At 29.9% G+C, this 13,016-nt stretch overlaps 1 long non-coding RNA gene across 1 annotated transcript; it reads left to right on the forward strand.

Moving 5' to 3' along the window:
* Positions 1-680: 680 nt before the first annotated feature.
* On the forward strand, positions 681-10,951 carry LOC145738260 (uncharacterized). The gene is made up of 3 exons (XR_014180668.1): positions 681-1,091; positions 1,237-1,439; positions 9,421-10,951. It is a non-coding gene; the product is annotated as an uncharacterized LOC145738260 (long non-coding RNA).
* The last annotated feature ends 2,065 nt before the right edge of the window (positions 10,952-13,016 follow it).

Here is a 13,016-nt window from a genome sequence, read left to right on the forward strand (position 1 = left end):
GAAAAACGAGCTACGTCGTCTAATAGAACATATTTTAGGTTAGGCGTACACGGGAATGACCTACTTACCTTTTATCCTTTTTAGTAACTAATTAGTTTAATAATTTTTTATCAACAAAAAAAAAACAAGGTTTCAACTAATTATTTTTTGATATACATTTTAATTTATAAATTATCTTGTTTGCTACTTAAGTTTGACGAATTTAATATTTATAATATAAATCTGGTGAAAAACAGGCTAAGTCAAGACCTATTTTTGTATTTTCTTCAACAACAACCTTGTAATTATTATATTAAATAAAAAAGCATGCTGCTTTATATATAAAAAAATATTTATGTTTCTAATGCCTATAGATGACCAGTTAACAATGATTTTAGAAATAAAACTGCTGTACTCAAAAACTTCAAAATTTGACTTAGCTTGTTTTTCCCGTGCACCCTTCAATTGTTACCTACAGTTTTTTTAATCAATTCTCCTTAGTGCATATCTATGTGACCAAAAATGTAAATAGTGTTCAATTTTCATTGAAATTATTTCAATATTGATATTAAGTCAATGGATTTACGGCATAAGGCTGAACATCTGCATATCAAGTACTATAATTGTAAAGAAAACATCTTTGTGCTGCTGCAATGTTCTTTTAAAACAATAAATCCAATACTTAATAAATATACATTTTTAGATATTTCGTTTAGTCGAACTTACCCCTTCCTATAAATACCATCTCAGAAGAATGTAATGACTCCACTCTGTGAAGATGGACTATCAAATAGTAATACCAAACCACGGACAACGCCTGTAATTCCTTGGGTATTAAGTGCATATTGTGCACCCGAGCATCCACTGTGACGTCACCCGGCGTATCGCATTGAGAAAACAAGTTCCGCTGATAGGCCAACTTGGATCTGTTGTGATATCAAATGCCAACTTGTCACTTGGCTTTTGTTTTGTTGTGTCAAAAAAATTAACATGCAGCTAAAATAATTGTATTTTTATTACAATAGTCTAATAATTGGTGAAGATTATACACTGAATTCAAGTAAATGTATATTATTCAATGGTCATAATGCACACAACCCCTGCTAGCCCAGGTAAGATTACAATGACAATTAGGCAATTTCATACCTAACCTATATAATCTTTGCTGATGCATCACTTGTATACATTACTAAAAATTTGTCTAGTCTGACAATTTTTTAAGGTTGGTTCAACTAACAAATTGAGCCTATTTCACAGATCTGTATCCTGTATATGCTGAATACTTCACTACTTTTCCATGTGGATGAGAAAATATAACTTTTATGAAGAAATTGACCTAAGCGAAGAACAAATTACCCACTAAGAAGATTGCAACATATCAATCAAGTTGAAGAGTGAAATTGTGTGCAATGGGATCAACTACTTACATTAGAACCGTGAATAAAAAAGCAAGGTTTAAGGTCAGTATAGTAATTTTACTTAAATTAACATTCAATTGAAAACTAATCCACACAAATATACAAATCCATCTGTAGACCAGTTCTAGACTATGGACACTTACTTAGAGCAAACGCTACTGACAAAACTAAAAGATATACCCAGACTACGGAACAGATTGCTCTAAGACTAATAACCAAAATAAGACACCCAGAAAACCCACTACACAACCCATCCAACCAACTTCTCTATGAACGTACAAACATGACCAAAATAACAGACAGACTTATACAACTACAAAACAAATGGAAAAATAATCCAAACAACCCACTGTGCATAACAAGACAAACCAGACAATCCCGTTACATCTTTCCCACTGCCACCCTACTAGAGCACTTTAACTAAGATTACTTTTTTTTTTTTTTTTGTAAATAAATTGTAAATAATTAGAATAAGTTAACTTGTATGCTAAAACTATAAAAAAAATCCCACTGTAAACATAGGCAGAAAGACCAAGTGGTCGATAGCCTTTTTTCTATTGAAAATAAAGATTATTTATATACAGTGTGACCCATTTAGAATGGAAACACCCCTATAAAATTTTAGGTTATTAACCGATTTCAATGATTTTTTTTTTGAAATAATTAGGAATGAAATGTCTATTAGGGGAGAAAATTTTAAATATTTATTTCAGTTTTCAGGTCATATTACAATACTTTTTCTTGATCGAAAATGGAGAATTTTTATTAGCGATTTTTTTATTGAAAAAATTACTACGCCACTGGATCTATAGTGCTTTCAAATAGCTGTGACCAAAATTAAAAAAATAATTTGTAATTTTTTTTTTTTTTTTTTTTATTAAATTAATCAATTAATAATAAACAAGTAAATAATAACACCATTTCTATGGCAACAGTTGATGCAGGGTGTTCTTTTGTGACTGTTAGCTTAGAGGATTTTTGAATTTTAATTTGTCATAACTTTGTTATTAATGAATGGATTTTTATGAAATTTTGGTCACAGCTATTTGAAAGCACTATAAATCCAGTGGCGTAGTAATTTTTGAATAAAAAAATCGCTAATAAAAATTCTCCATTTTCTATCAAGAAAAAGTATCCTAATATGACCTGAAAACTGAAATAAATATTTAAAATTTTCTCCCATAATAGACATTTCATTCCTAATTATTTCAAAAAAAAATCATTGAAATCGGTTAATAACCTAAAATTTTATAGGGGTGTTTCCATTCTAAATGGGTCACACTGTATATACAGGGTAATTCAAATTCGACCCTCACCATTGGGATCTCGGAAACTATAAGAGATACGAGAAAGTTTAAATTGGGGCAAAGTTGCGCAATTCAAAGCTCAACCAAATGCTGTTTTAAAAATTTCGATTTTCCAAGTACTTCCGAAGATATCCGGAAAAAACTGAAAATTTGATTTTTTGTTTTTATTTATTTCTAACCTTATTTGAAGAGATATCCCAAAACTAAAAGCATCTTTTCATTGCCACTTTTTCTTAGCTATTCAATGACGGATTCAAATTTGCCACACGACGTTTCGTTTTTTGGCAGTCATCATCAACTTTCTTTTTTCTTATGGGCGCCATATTGGATTTTTAGCCCACCAAATAGTACGTTTTATTCTGATTTTAATGATGTATAATAACTTATGATTTGCTTGATAAATGACAAAATAATTCAATAAAAACTAATTTTACTTTAGTTATTGGCTTTGAGTTAATGGGCCGTTTTGTGAAATGTCATTATTTGACAGTACTTATCAAACACGATATGTCGGACGATCATTAGAGCGAATCAATCATAGTTAAAAATGTATCTAGAAAAGAAACCCCCACAGAAAATGTTATTATTATACAAGCATTGCTGAACTATTTAGGTTAATCAGAAAAAGAGATTTGTCAGCATTATCTCTAACTTAAACAGCTCATTTATGTTTCCAAGAGAAATATCATCATTTAAGGAACTTTATTTTTTGCCAAATTTAAATTTTTTATAAGGTTAAGTGCAAGTTTATAGTTATTTATACAGCAAGTGACTTAAACCATTTTTTATTCATTCATATTTATTCGAGTGAATAAACCGGTTTAAGTCACGTGTTTTATACAGTATTTTATTAAATTTCTACTTCTTATATTAAAAAAAAACTAAAATTACAGTTCTATTAAATTTGAACCCCGCCCCGTAGATGTAACAATGATGTTTGTTTGTTTACATCCTGTAAATAGGCGAATGTCATTCAGAGTGATTTAATAGTTATTTATACAGCAAGTGACTTAAACCATTTTTTATTCACGAAAAGAACAACTAGGTCCACAAGCGTAGCGTCGAGTGGCCTAAGCTCTTCCAGTGAATAAACCGGTTTAAGTCACGTGTACACCTTTATGACTAAATATGTTCAGGCCCATTCCGTGTGACAAGTACTACCAAGTAATCTTCATAAAACGTCTCATTAACTCAAAGCTAACTAAGGTAAAATTAGTTTTTATTGAATAATTTTGTTATTTATGAAGCAAATCATAAGTTATTATACATCACTAAAATCAGAATAAAACGTACTATTTGGTGGGCTAAAAATCCAATATGGCGCCCATAAGAAAAAAGAAAGTTGATGATGACTGACAAAAAACGAAACGTCGTGTGGCAAATTTGAATCCATCATCGAATAGCTAGGAAAAAGTGGCAATGAAAAGATGTTTTTAGTTTTGGGATATCTCTTCAAATAAGGTTAGAAATAAATAAAAACAAAAAATCAAATTTTCAGTTTTTTTCGGATATCTACGGAAGTACTCGGAAAATCAAAATTTTTAAAACAGCATTTGGTTGAGCTTTAAATTGCGCAACTTTGCCCCAATTTAAACTTTCTCGTATCTCTTATGAATTTGAATTACCCTGTATATACAAAATATATGAAAACTAATGCATTTTTCATTATTGTTTTGTTTAGTAATTATCATTGTACACTTTAGTAATCGGCATTGCTCAACATTGAGTTAATATGTATTATACAATGTCTTGAATGTGATGAAATGGAAGGGACTTAAGCCTAGTTTATAAAGCAAAATTTAATTTTAGTTTTATTATTAATATTAGGACTAAGAATAGAATCAATGCTTATGACCAAAGTAGTTTATAAAAAAATAATTTAAATTTAGTATTAGTTATAACTGAATTCACTTAAAAACCAAAATTTTTGCTGCAGTATGGTTAACTTGGCATTGACATGAATATTATCACAAAAGTTATAGTTTTTAGGTACATGATTTTATTAACTTTTTTATTTTTGTTTTGGGTTCTGGCTTAAAGAAAAAGGATTGCAGCTACAAGCTACAACTTTTTATGAAATATTTACTATTTATGTACTGGCACTTGTCAGTCTATATGTCATGTAATAACCTCCATAAACTTATCATTTATAATCACCTTTAATTTTTACAGTGAGTACTAATACCTACTAATACTTAAACTAAGATTTAAAGTGGGCTTTACTTGTTGCAAAAACACTTGGAACCTTATTTTTATAGGAGGTTTTGAATTCTACAAACAATCCTTAACATATTTCATGCAACATAGTCCATACTGATATTCAATTGTTTTCAAACAAATGTCAAATACACTTTTCAAAATTATAGATCCTACAACTTTTACTTAAAAAAATTGAAAGAAAATAAAATCAGCTGTTCAAAATGAACTCTATATGTAATGTTACAATAACCAAGACGGTTTATTATCTTTTTAAATTTTTTTCAAAAAAATGTCATCAATAATTTTTGGGGATGTTAATCTGATTTATTAGAAAATTATTGGTGTCAAATTATCAATATTTACAGGACAATTGTGGTACAAGTTGCATGGAACATATTTAGAATTGTTTGTTTCTAGAATCCAAATTATACAATAATAAAGAAGTGTTGCCATTTAAAAGATCAAAAATATTTTAAACACCCAGTTTTTGGGCCCTGTATAATTCCATTTCATATAACACAAGCAGCGGTTAATAAAATACATGAGGGGGTTCGAGAATTTTTGTGAAAAGTTAGTCTTTTTAATTTTATTGAACTTAGGCAGCATGCATGTTACAAAAGCACTGTATGTAGTGTTATCCAAATGCACGTTTGAAGGAACAGTAATAATCTAATTCATATACGTGTCACTTCTTCAGATCAAATGATGTCTACGAAATTACTTAGATGATACCTTCTGGAGGCACTTTTTTATGCTCTTCAAGAAAATAGTTTTAGTTTTCAGCTCAAACATTACTTTTTTAGATACCAACGTCAACTTCAAATTTTCAAATACCGACCTCAACTTTTTATTTCATTTTTTAGTAGCCACAGACTTTCTGAAACTAATGATGTGTCACACTTGTGACAAAATATACCTAGTGTACTCGTATTATGTACTTGGTATTTTAAGATTTTTTAAAAAAATAAGCAATTGAATTTGATATGTTGTCATAATGAGTAGATAATTTAGTTTTATATAATTTAATAAATAGGTTCATTGCTCCTTCGAAAAAGATCGAGAGTTTCTTATGGTACTTTTCATTTATTTAAAAAAATATGTTTTTTGTTTTTTCATTATGATAACATATGAATTTCAAATGCATATTTGAAAAAAGCAAATACCTAAGTACACTAGGTATAATTTTTTGACAAGTGTGGCACATCATTATTCTCGGTAGGTTGGTAGCTACTAAAAAAACGAAATCGAAACTCCCGGTCCGTATTTTAAAATATTAAGTTGATGATGGTATCTAAAAACGTTGTAGCTAAATACAAACATTATTTTCTTAAATAGCATAAATTAATGCCTCCAGAAGGTGCAATTGATTTTCCAAAATAATCAATAATAAAGTGGAAAAAAATAAAATAGAAATTTGATTAATTGTTTGTGTTGGATATCTCCAGATGTAATGAAATTTTTTTTAATTTTTTTTTACCAGATTATTTAGCATTAAAATGCGCAACTTTGCCACCATTTAACTAAAGCTCTATCAACTATACTTTCTGAGATAGCAATGCTAATGCATCTAATTTGTAACACCCTGTATTTGTGCAGCTGCAATGTTTTTTTTAACAATCCAATACTTAATAAAATTCAATTTTTCGATATTTTGATTATTTGAGCTTACCATTTTCTATAAATATGGTATATCTCAGGAAAGTAGTGCGTACATTCTGTGAAAATAGATTTCTAGTTTCTACTGTTCAATGTAAAAAATAATATAAAAAGTTTTAAGTGCATATTGTGCAGCCTGAGCACCCTACTATGACGTCACGCGGCTTATCACTTTGAGGAAACAAATTCAGCTGATTAAGCCATCTTCCATCTGTTGTTATGTCAACTAAAGTTCGAATTTGTCACTTTGCTTTTGTTTTTATTTTATTATGTCAAACAGATTCCCATGCAGCTAAAATAGTTATATTTTTAACTTTTATACAATATTTCAATAATAGTTGAAAATCATACTCTAAAATCAAGTAAATGTATATTTTTTGAAGGACATAGACCTGACCATAGCCTGCTGGTCCAAGTAAAATTACAATGCCAATTTTAAACTTAACCTAGGCATTTAACCCTGCTGATGCATCATTATTACACATTTTTTTCGTCTGGCAATTTTAAACCTATCTTACAGATCTGTATCTGGTATATGCTGAATACTTCACTACTTTTTCATGTGGGTGAGAAAACATAACTTTTATGAAGAAATTGACTTAAACAAGGCTCAAATTACCCACCAAGAAGTACTACATTAGAACAGTGCATTAAAGAGCAAGTTTTAATGTTAGTTAACTATTTTTACTGAAATTTACATTAAAATGAAAAGCATTGCAGTTTTCATTATTGTTTTACGTTAACACAATAATCTCAACGATAATCATCATTATTTACTGGTAAATTGCATTATTGAACGTCAAATCAATATGTATTATATTTAGTGTCATCTAAAAGCATGTTTAAAGTAATAGTAATAATGAGGTAGTTTGCAGTGAGTACAAATGATGAACTCAAGACACCGCTTGTATGAGATATCTTCTATCTTATGAGTACTATGATTATAAAGCAAACACATTTGTGTAGTTGCAGTGTTTTTAAAACCAAGTAAATTCTTCTGAATTTTTAGATAATTTGATTATTCAAGCTATTCCCTTTCTATAAATAATATCTCAGATAGACAGGAATTAAATTTAAGGTTGATTTGATTATCTTAATTAGAGTAAACGATTTGTGTAGCTACGAAAAGTATCTTGTAAAACTGTAACAGTCCAAATTGTCTTTGTTTTATAATGTATATTATTGAATTTTTGATTCATCAGGAAGACTTGTTACATCTAGCGTGCACCGTTTTGTGATCTTTGTTTTTTATAAGCTATGTGATAATATTAGTTTTAATTTAGGCTGGGCAATTTTTTTTAAAACAAAAATTAGAAATGTTTTCTTTTTGTTATGACTATGCAGGCTGCTGCATAACTTCGTGGCAGATAAAATATTGGTATTTTTAAATAGAACCACATTTTTTAATACATTTAAAATTCTACACTTAATTCTTAAACTTTTACCCTATACAGGGTGTCCCATAACTATATGACAATCTCTCGGGAGCATACAGGGGAGGTCAAAATAATACGATTTAGTCATATAAACGTTTTTCCTAAAGTCACTCCTAAGGGAGATATCGAGCCCCAAAGAACTGCCTTCCAATTAACGTTTTTGGCCGTAACTTTTGAACCACTTTGTATATTGTAATGATTTTTGGGTTTAATGTTTTATCGAAAGAGACCTTCTATTTGACATCAAAACCAGGTATCTCGTATTAGCAGAAAGACAGGAACTAACTGGTACTCAAGACACAATTTGCTTAACTTTGACAGCTGTCATTATTTTGAGCTGCAAACGCCATTAATAGATACTCTTAACATTTTTATCGAAAAATCGTTCTTCTTATTTCGATAAAATGAACGGTTTTCGAGATAAATCCATTTTTCATTGAACTGCTTAAAACCCAACGTTATTAAAAATATTTCTTGAATTCGTTTTTTGTTTAAAATACACATGAAAGGCGAAATTAATGCAGAACGAAACGAAAAAGTATGAAAGCTGATAGGAACAGTAGGGGTTGGCAGAGGTGAAAAATGAATAAAATAATAATTAAAAAATTAAATTAATAAAAAAATAAATAATTAAATGCTTATTCAATTAACGAGTATTCTTCCATATCTTTCGTTATTCTGTACATAAACTTTGAATACTAATTTACATAAAAAAACTAGTTTAACGAATATTTTTAATAACATTGTGGTTTAAGCAGTTCAATGAAAAATCGATTTATCTCGAAATCCATTTATTTTATCAAAATAAAAGAAGAGTACAATTTTTCGATAAAAATGTCAAGAGTTTCATATTCATTAATGGCGTTTGCAGCTGAAAATAATGACAACTGTCAAAGTTACCAGTTAATACCAGTCTTTCTGCTAAGACGAGATACCTGGTTTTGATGTCAAATAGAAGGTCGACCCGTTCTTTGGGGCTCGATATCTCCCTTAGTAGTGACTTTAGGAAAAATGTTTATATGAACAAATCGTATTTTGACTTCCCCTGTATGCTCCCGAGAGATTGTCATATTGTTATGGAACACCCTGTATACAGGGTGTTACAAGTTCGATGCATTAGCATTGCTATCTCAGAAACTATTGTTGATAGAGCTTTAGTTAAATGGAGACAACGTTGCGCATTTTATTGCTATACAATTTGGTTAAAAAAAAATGAATTTTTTTTATTACATCCGGAGTAAATTCCAAAATAATCATTAATAAAGTGGTAAAAAACAAATAGAAATTTGACTTTTTCGGTTTTTGTCGGAAATCTCTGGATGTAATGAAAAGTTTTTGAATTTTTTTTAGGTATTCAGCTGAAATCGGTTAAAACACGTTGACGTTTTTTATGTTCTTGTCGTAATATTATTTTCTTTGTTTCAGATATTCTCCCGGTGAAGCGAGATGTATAAAAAGTCGTACAGGGGAACGCTGGAATTCTTATTTATTTTACTAATATACTAAAGATTGGGGCGCGGGTTGTGTGTAGTTTTATTTGCTATTTCGATTTGCTGTTATGTCATATGCAACATTTTCCTATCCACAATATTTGGCCGCATAATTTTTATTTAATGTCCGACTAAATGGGGATATATTACAAGAATTATCATTCCTTTAAATGTCAATCTACGCATGGCGAACTGAGTAACTGTGCAGAAGTTGACATTGGAATTGAACCACACCAGCAATCAGTCATTAATATCTATCAAACGTACAATTTATTTTCCTGACTGATCAACATCCTACAGTCCTACAGCAAAATTAACTTTTTGTGTCTGCTCAGCTTCGATTTACATCGAAGAATCAACCTTTTATCAAGTGGGTTTTCTAAGAACGAGCCAGAATGTTTATTATTAGAACTTCAAAAAAACCGCGTCTTTTAATGTGTATACAATCTTAGAACGCGCTTGAAACACTTTTTTACACTCAAAAGTTTACACATTGTTTTATTTTGTACCTTCCTTGCGATTAATCTCTTTGAGTAAAACTTCTTTTCTTTGCTACTACGCCTTTTTATAAAATTTCAGTTCGAAGTTTATTAGATGTCAAATATTGTATGACGGATTTTTTGAAATCTGTGATCGAGATGGTTTCTTGTTCATTTTGTTTGTACAACATATATGTATGCTTTCGCCATAGATATGATCAAAAGTAACTCGAAGGCGACTATCTTATCAGATCGACAGACTCGTTAGCCCTGATATAATCCCAAACAGCTTCAGGTTTTAGTTTTACCTCTATTGTGCCCCTCACCTCGATCATTTTGTCAGTATGTTTACTTGACAGCATAAAAACATTTATGTTGTCTTTCCAATTTATAAAAATTAGACCCTCCCTACTCTGCTGCGCAAATATTTGACCTTTTTGAAGTTTCTTTAATACAACTGCTTTTGGCAAACCACATCGTTTTTTTCCGTACCGTACCTACTAAGTGAGTATCTGAATCGATTAATCGCATAGCTAAAGGAATGTTGGTGTACAGGGTGTCCCATTTTCGACACTTTTGTAAGGTATCTCACTTATTTTGAAAGATACGGGGTTGCGGTTTTTGCGACAGTGTGTTACTTTTTTGTGAAATTTAACATGGCGTCAGCAGAATTATCATAACCCATTTCGTTGTTAAGATACAGGGGAAAATTGAAAAATATCATTGTTGAGGCAGCCGCCGTATCTCAAATATCTTTAAACTTTTTGAAGAGGTGAAAACGGATTCTTATAGATATTTTTCCGTAGAATCCAGTGACGTAGTTTATTTTTTGCTGAAATCTTTCGTTTTTTAATTATGACATAAACATATGTTGAATATAAAACACCTTGTATCACAACGTAGTACCCTGCTGTGGTGGGTAATTTGATTAAGCACAACAAAACGTTGTATTTGATTTTTTAGAAAAATTATATAAATTTTTACTTGCTTTTCTCCAATCCTTCCATTCCTTACGTGGCACTGGAACAGAACTCAGAATATCTGTTAATTCACACCATAGTTTTGACACGTCTTTGTAAGACACTACATTTGAAAGCTTTCCGGTTTGTAAAATTGGGGTTTTCTTTATAAATTCCATCATAATTCACTTTTGTTCTTCCGTCATCGGAGAACTTTTAGTTTTTAAATCTATAAACATAACACATTATAACAATAAATTAACGTAAAAGTAGATTTTCTTACCCGTTTTTCAGACTTTAATTTGGTTACTCATCAATAAATTATTAATCACAGATATACAGGAACAAATGTTACAATAATAATATATTAAATAACACCGTTCAGGGGGGTAACGTCGTTGTTTCAATACAATTTAGTTTCTATGTTTCTTTGTTTCGTTATTTATGTGACACATTTACATCTTTTTTAAGTTTAAACGTTCGTTATATGTCCCGCAACTCAACATTTTCCCTGTTACGTTAAAAATGTTCCTTTTTAGTTTTGACTCTGTTACGAATCTGCAACAAACCTGTGTCAACTTACAAACGTACAACCGATTATGAAACGGTTATGTTTGATCTAGGACGTTTTCCTAACGTTTCTTTATAGAACATTTTCGTTTTGGCTACGACATTAAACCGAAACTGTGTCTAACCAGTATCGACACATGCTGGTGTAAAAATCGTTCCAGCATCGTTTCCATTTCTACAGGTTTAGTTTCTATAATGTGACAAGCTGAGGTTGTTTATTATTTATTTTTCAATTTAGAAAAAAAACTTATACAAAGGTTAAGATATTTGCATAAATATTTTATACGTGCTGTCAAAAAAAAATAAACGTAGATAGCAAATCAAGAAATTCGCCTGAATATACGTTTTTCCAAACGAACACTCTGCATATATTTTACATAAATAAATTGGCTGCATTTTGTCATTTCAAAAATACATAGGTAAAGCACTGACATTTTCGCCTTTGAAACGGCAGAAATGCAGGAAAGCGGTTCATTTATGTAATAACATTTTCCAGTGTCATTTAAAAATGTAGATTTTGTTAATTTCATTGTTCTTGGTGTTTTTGTCAGACAGCATGTATACAAAATACCTATAACTTTCATATAAGAAATTTTATTATAGAATTTATTAACTTAATTATTTATTACTAAAAAATAAAGGCACCACAGCTTGTCACATTATGAAAAGTAACTCTGCACATGAATAAATAAATCTCCTTTCTGCACTGACATATACCTATAACAGATCTTAAAGTTTAAAAATAAGTCTTTTATGAAAATCCAAACCAACCAAATAAAAGTTACTTTCAGGTAAATAACATTAAGTAAAAAGTTTTGATACATCAAAATCCTTGTCGAGAGCGTTCAACAAAATGGTTCTGCCTTACGAATACGACTTAGTGCCGTAGCAGTAAAGGTATAAAAAATATTATTAAACCACTAATGTTAAATTATTATTTATGGTATAATAAAACATATTCCTGTTAAAACAGATCTTTTAGTATTTCACATTATTTGCATATAAAATGCAGGGAAAAAAATATGTATTTAAAAAATACATCTAAAATAAATTAATGAACAGATTCTAAATAAAAACAAATCTTAACTTTTACTAACTACAAATATACAGGGTGTCCCGTCACTCGACAGACAAAAGTATACCAAGACAAAGGGTTCTAAAGAGTTATTCTGATGAACAAAGTTATTGCAACCATAGGTCAATTCGTTTTTGTATCAGAGATATTCAAGAAAATATGAAAAGCCTAATAATGAATAGTAAAAGTTGTTTGTTGGATATCTAATTTTTCCAAAGCAAAAAAGAATTTACCTATATGTATAGTGGCTCTGACCTTTTGTCATCAGAATGACTCATAGAACACCTAGACATGGCAAAGGTATTGTCGGTCGATTCACGGGACACCCTGTATACTTAACTTATATTTAGTATATCATATATCTTATGAGTATAATAATAAAAAATAACTACGCCTAACCTAATGATAAATCTTGTTCACTTGAAAGTTTAACATATATTTTATTAAT

The sequence above is a fragment of the Ips typographus genome, linkage group LG15, assembly GCF_016097725.1.
Source record: "Ips typographus isolate SLU linkage group LG15, UJ_Ityp_2.0, whole genome shotgun sequence".
Taxonomy (NCBI): Eukaryota; Metazoa; Arthropoda; class Insecta; order Coleoptera; family Curculionidae; genus Ips; species Ips typographus.